Below are 6,398 nucleotides of genomic sequence, written 5' to 3'. Positions count from 1 at the left end.
TCGCGCTCGGCCTGCAGCTCCTCGATCTGGCGCTCCTTGGCCTGCAGCTGCTGCTGCTGCTGCTCGATCAGGTCCAGCTGGAGCAGCAGGAGCTGCCGCAGGCAGGCGGCCTGCCCCGGCGAGCCCCCGCCGGCCCCCATCGCGCCGCGCCGCGGGCCGCTCCTCCACTTGCCCTCGGCGGGCGGCGGCGGCGGAGGGCCCGGCTCGGCGGGCCCCGCTCCCGGCCCCGGCCCCGCTGCCGGCCCCGGCCCCGCCGCGCCCTCCCCGGCGCCGCGCCCGGGCAGCACGGCCTGGCAGCGCGGCCGGGCGCCGGCATCCCCCGCGGCGGGCTGCCTGCCGCCGGCCAGCGGCCCCCGCCCGGCCCCGCGCTGCTGCTGCTCCGCCGCCGCCGCCACCCCGCCGCCGCGGCCCTTGTGTGCCCCCAGCGGCGGCGGCTCCCGGGGCCGGCGGGGCGGCGGGCGGTGCGGCGCGGCGCCCTCCTCCTCCTCCTCCTCCTCCTCCTCCTGCTCCCGCCCCCCCCGCGGCGGCTCGGCCGCCCGGAAGGCCGTGGACCTCATGGCCGGGGCCCGCCGCTCCGCGCCCTCCCGCTACCGCCGCCGCCACCGGCAGCGCGGCCCGGGGGGCGGCGGGGACCCGCCGCCATCAGCGCGGCGCATCCCCCGCCCCGGGCGGCGGGGGCCGCGGGGCACGGGCGGGGGCTGCCCCGCCGCCGCCCCCTCCCCGGAGCGGGGCAGAGGAGGGGCCGAGCCGGGACCCACTCGGGACCGCTCCACTCGGGGCGGGGGAGGGCGCGGGCCGGTACCGGGGGGGCGGGTCGTGGCCGGGCCCGCGCGGCGGCCCCCGGTTACCTTTAAACCGGGCTCGGTGCGCATGCGCCGGCGGCGGCCCCGGCCGGGGCGGGGGCACTGGGGGGGGGGGGCCGGGACCCCAGGGGCGAGGAGCGGGGCCCGGCCGGGGACACTCCCGGGAAGGAGGGTGTTGTCCGCGCGCGCACACGCCGGTCCCGCGCGGGGCGCTGGCCGGTGGGGCGTCCCGGGCCGGCAGTGGCCGGGCGCGGCCGCCCGGTGGCTCCCGCGGGCGGCGGCTCCGCCCGGAGCGCGCCGGGGTCCCGCCCGCGCGGCCCCGTCCCGCCGCCCGCCGGGGGTCGGTCTGGCCCCACGGCGAGGGGTTCGGCGGGGAGCCCCTGCCCCGGGGGGGCCGGTCTGTGTTGTCCTGCCTGAGCCAGGCTCCTCCGGTGCCCGCCGGGGGTCTGCAGCCCCCCCGCCGTGTGCGCGCACACACCCCCGCGCGGTCTGCAGCCCCACCGTGTCCGCACCCCCACGCACCCCCCCGTGGTGTCTGCAGGTCCCTCGTGTGCACACCCCCACACCCTCCGTGGGTCTGCAGCCCCCCCTGTGTGCACCCCGTGGGTCTGCAGCCCCCCCGAGTGCGCACAGCCCCCCGTGGGTCTGCAGCCCCCGGGGTGTGCGCACGCACGGAGCCCTGCAGAGACTGCAGTTCCTCGTGTACGTGTGCAAGGGCGTGTGCACCCTCCCCGCGCCGGCCCCCCTGCAGAGACTGCAGCCCCCGCAAGCACACGCACGCACACGCACGCACACGCACGCACACACCCCCAGCAGTGAGGGTCTGCAGCCCCCACTGCAGGCACACGCAGACCCTGCAAGCACTGTGGCCCCACGGCACACGCGTGCACACGCGCAGCCCCCCTGCCCTGCAGTCCCAGCTCATACACGTGTGCACACACACACACGTGTGCACACGCACGCACACTCACAGCATTCCACACACCCCCCCGCAGCACACGGGCAGCGGCACCGGGGACACACAAGGGGACACGCGGGGCACGTGCCGGGGGTGTGCAGGGGACACGTGGGGGACGTGCCTCTCCACAGAGCTGCGCTCGCAGGGGGGACAGACGCAGGGGTCCCCCTGCACCCAACTCCCCCCCACCCAGCGGCCCCCCGCGAGTCACGGGGTCCCCTGCGCCGCGGTGACCGGGCCACGTTGGCAGTGCCACCGCCCCACAGCGCGGCGCAGGGAAGCCCCCTCTGCTCTCCCCGCCGCGCCGCGCGTGTCGCGCCGAGCCCCGCGGACAGCCGTGCCTTCCCGCTGCGCCCACACGCGTGGCCATGCTCGTACGCGCGCCCGGCCACGCTCGCCCAAGCGCGGCCACGCCAGCCGGGGCCGGGGGTTCCCGGTGCCCCGTCCCCGCTGCGGCAGGCCCACGTGCCGGCCGGGCGCCCGCCCGCACATGGCTCTGCAGCAGGGCCGCCGCGCAGGGAGGCTGCTGGGGCTAAAAATGGAGCAGGGCTCACATGCCAGCGCCACGTGACGCCGCAGCCAGCTCGCTGGGATGGAGAGGGCTCCCTGCACCCGAGGAGGAGGAGGAGGAGGAGGAGGAGGAGGGGAGCACCCGCTCACATGGTGCTGGCGCTGACGCCAACCGGCCCGGTGCCCCGAAGCCCGCGGCCGCCGCGGCCGCTGAGGGGTCAGGGGCTGCTGGGGGCTGCCCCACGTCCCCACCGAGCCACATTTACAGAAAGGCCAAATATGGGGCCACGGAGGCGTGGGAACGGGGAGCGGGTTCCCCACCCTGCGTGCCTGGGGTGGGGGGTCCGTGAGGCCGAAGGAGCCCCCGTGGCCCCCGGTGTTCCCCCTGCCCTCCCCTCCCTCCGGCGGCTCGGGGATCCGGGGCCGTGGCGCTGCAGCGGGAACGCAAATGGCAGCGCATGAGATTTGTGGGGCTGCGGTCAGGAGGGGGGCAGGCGAGGGGGCGCAGGGCTCCCCCCCGCCTGCCCTGGCTGCTCTGGGGGCCAGTGCACCCCCGCCGGTACCCCTGCACCCCTTCTGCACCCCCACATCCCAGCATCCCCCCAATCTCTGGGTCCCTGTACCCTGGCGTCCCTGTACCCCCAGATCCTGCACCCCTGCACCCTCCTGGATCCCTGGGTCCATGCACCCTCCTGGGGTGCATGCACCCCTAAATCCTGCACCTTCATGGATTTGGGCACCCCCCCTGCACCCCCAGATCCTGCACCCCTAAATCCTGCACCTCCACTGATTTGGGCACCCCCAGATCCTGCACCCCTAAATCCTGCACCTCCATGGATTTGGGCACCCCCAGATCCTGCACCCCTAAATCCTGCATGCCCAGACCCTGCAGCTCCTGGGGTCTCTGCCCCCAACCCAGGTCTGCCCAGTCCCACAGTGCTGGGATGCTGGGGGGGGCCCCCACCCGCCGTGGGGTGCCCCCGCCCGGCCAGGCCTGCCTTGTTTACCTGATTTTTTTCTCTTTCCGCGGGGAGGGGAAAGGCGAGTCCTGGCAGCACCAAACCGCCGGCCCAGCCAAGAGCCGTGGGGCGAGCCAGGGCTGCTCCCCGCATTTCAGCCGCGGCTCTGCCGCTGCACAGCAGGAAAACACCCCAAAACCCCGAGCACCCAGCCCTGCCCCACACCCCACAGCCGCACCGGGGCTCCTGCCACCGCCGGCGGGACCGCGTGGGGATTATAGAGGGGCTCGGGGGTGCAGGGCCCCCCAAGTGGGGTGAGACCCAGCATCTCTGGTTGCTCCCCCCCACAGCATCACCCCAATGGCTGGGGAAACTGAGGCACGATGTGCCACGGGTGGCACAGGGACCTGGCCAGAGACGGCGTCCTCAACCCCCCGGGACGCTGCAGCCCAGCGCGGGTTTGGAGGGCGTCCAAGCACGGGGGGGGGTGCTGGGGCTGCAGCGCGGGGGGGGCGGGGGGCTGCACCAGGCCAGACCCCCAGTGCCCAGCTTGGCGGGGCGGGGGGGGCAACAGGCAGGAACAAACCGCCGTCCCCGGCGGAGACACCCCCCCTTTCCTGGAAAAGGTACAACGAGGTAAACAACCCGGCCAGCCCCGAGTAAAAATAAATCCCTCTGCATGCAGGCGCTCGCCGGCGAGCGGAGCGCACCGTCACGTGGCGCGGCCGCACGGCACCGCCGGCAACCCGGGCACCGGGGCACGCGGCCGCCGGCCCTCGTGCCGGCGCCCCGGCACCCGCGAGCTGGGGGTCCTCGTCCCCGGGGGGCAGCGGGGTCCCCGCCGCAGGGGAGGGGTCCGGGGCCAGGCCCTCCCGGGGGGCTGTGGAAGCGGGGGTCGGGGGCTGGGGCAGGGGGTGCGGTTGGGGGGACACGGCATAGGAGGCGGCAGGGGCGCAGCCGGCTGCTGACCTTGGGCAGGGCCAGGCCGGTGGCAGGGGCTGGGGTGACACGTGTGTCCCCCCGCCGCTCCGGGCAGGGCTCACCTGGCGCCTGAGCGCAGCGGCACGTGACGACCTTGGGGTGGTGAGGTGCCCCATCGGCGCCGTGGACCGATTGGCACGGGCACTGCCGTGTCGGGGTGCACGCAGGGAGCGCCCCGGGGCACAGCCCCGGCCTCCAGGAGAGTCCCTGGGATGGCTCAGCCACGGGGCTGCCGAGGGTCCGGCACGGGGCACAGCGGGCACGAGCCCAGCTGCAGCCAAACCCGCCGCCCCAGCAGCGCGGTGGCCCCCGACTCCAGCCCTGGTGCCCACGGACCATCCCCAGCCGGCACCCCCGTCCTGCTGCCGGCACGGCCCGGCTGCGCCCAGCCTGGGGGCCCTGCTCACAGCGTCCGCACACCCACCTGCCGTGCCGGGCTCCCAGCCCCACAGCGGGACCCCACAGTGGAACCCCATGGCAGGACCCCACAGTGGGACCCCACGGGATTTATCTGGTCCCTCCCAGCCCCACACCCATCCCAGGGACCCCTGGGGGAGCTGAGCAGCCGGGTCTGGCTGAGCATTCCTGTGCACGGCCGGCTCCGTGCCGTGTGCCGTGTGCCGTGTGCCGCAGCGCCGTGCGCAGGGTTGTTTTCCGAACCAAGACAAGCGGCTGAGTCACGGCTAATTGCTGCGGCCCAGGAACGTGCCGGGAGGGGAACAAGGCGCCGCGTGGGGCCGGTGGCACCTGCACGCTCCGGGCAGCCTGAGCATGGCGGGGCATGGCTGCACTGCTGGGAGTGGGGATGGGGCAGCGAGGGGTCCCTGCCCCAGGGCCCGCAGCCCCCCAGGTCCCCTGGCCGCTGTGCCAACCTGTGGCCCCACACATCCTTCCGGGAGCTGCCGGGGTTTCTCTCTGCGGAGGTGCCAGCTGCAGCGCAGCCACGGCACTGTGCAACCGCCTGGTGACTCAGAGCGAGGGCGCTTCCTGCGGGGTGACGGGGTGTCCCCACTGCCCCAGTGCCGTGGGGCACCCCACGAGCCGGGAGCAACCCCAGCACCCAGGAAGGGTCCCCAGGGACACCCAGCCGAGGAACGGCACAATGCATCCACCAGGGCTGGTGCCGGGGGGTCCTTGGGGTGCAGAGCTCTGGTGTCCCTGCCGGGCATCCTGCAGGCTCCCGGCACAGCCCTGCCCGTGGCTCCTGGCATGGCCAGGGCGCCCGAGGCCTCCCCTCCCCTCAGATTAGCTCTGAGGATTTCCCGGCGTTGGCATGTCCGTGCTCTGCACCTTCTCCTCCTGGCTGGGGACCAGGGCAGCACCTGGCACACGGCACCCAGGGGGGTGCTGGCACCCCCGACCCCCGCCTCAGCCCATGGGCACCCACAAAGACCCCAGTGCCACCGGGCTGGGCTGGTCCTGGTGCCACGACCCAGATCCGCTCGGCAGCTCTGCCCTGGCACTGCGGCGCTGGGCACAGCACATCGCTGCAGCCCCTGCGGCAGCCGGGAGCGGGGCCAGGCTGGGCCACGGCTGCCAGGCACGTGCCACGCCGGGCACCCGCCGCGGGCAGCGCATTGCCCCGGTGGTGCTGGGGACAGGCAGGGGCCGGGCAGGGGGGCTTGGGGGCCGCAGCAGGGGGCTGAGCTGGGCTGGTTGGGCAGGGGTCCGGCTGTGCCGCGCTGCGGTGTGTGCTGGTGCTGTGCCAGGGGCTGCGCCGCTGCTGTGCCGTGCGCAGGCATCCCTGGTGCGGGGCGTCCTGTGGTGCTGGTGCCGTGCTGTGCCTGGGTGTCCCCGTGCAGGGACCACGCTGTGCAGGGTGACAAGGGTGCCCAGGTGTCCCCAGGTGTCCCCGGGGGCAGTGCCGTGCCGGGTGTCGGGGGTGCCAGTGCTGTGCCTGCGTCTCCCCGGTGCAGAGGATGGTGCTGTGCCCGGGCATCCCTGCCTCTGCCCGGTGCCATGCAGTGCCCAGGCGTCCCCGGCACAGGGGCAGGGCCCGGTGCAAGGGCCGGTACCGGTGCTGGGTCCAGGTCCCAGTGCAGGGGCTGGTCCCGGTGCCAGGGCCAGTGTCGGTGCAAGGGCTGGTCCCGGGTGCAGGGGATGGGCCCGGTGTCAGGGCCGCTCCCGGGTCCGGGTCCGGGTCCCGGTGCAAGGGCCGGTGCCGGTGCAGGGGATGGTCCTGGTGCC

This window comes from Phaethon aethereus, assembly GCF_964289735.1.
Source record: "Phaethon aethereus genome assembly, chromosome: 25".
In the NCBI taxonomy this organism is placed as follows: Eukaryota; Metazoa; Chordata; class Aves; order Phaethontiformes; family Phaethontidae; genus Phaethon; species Phaethon aethereus.
Note: the sequence above shows the minus strand (reverse complement) of the source record.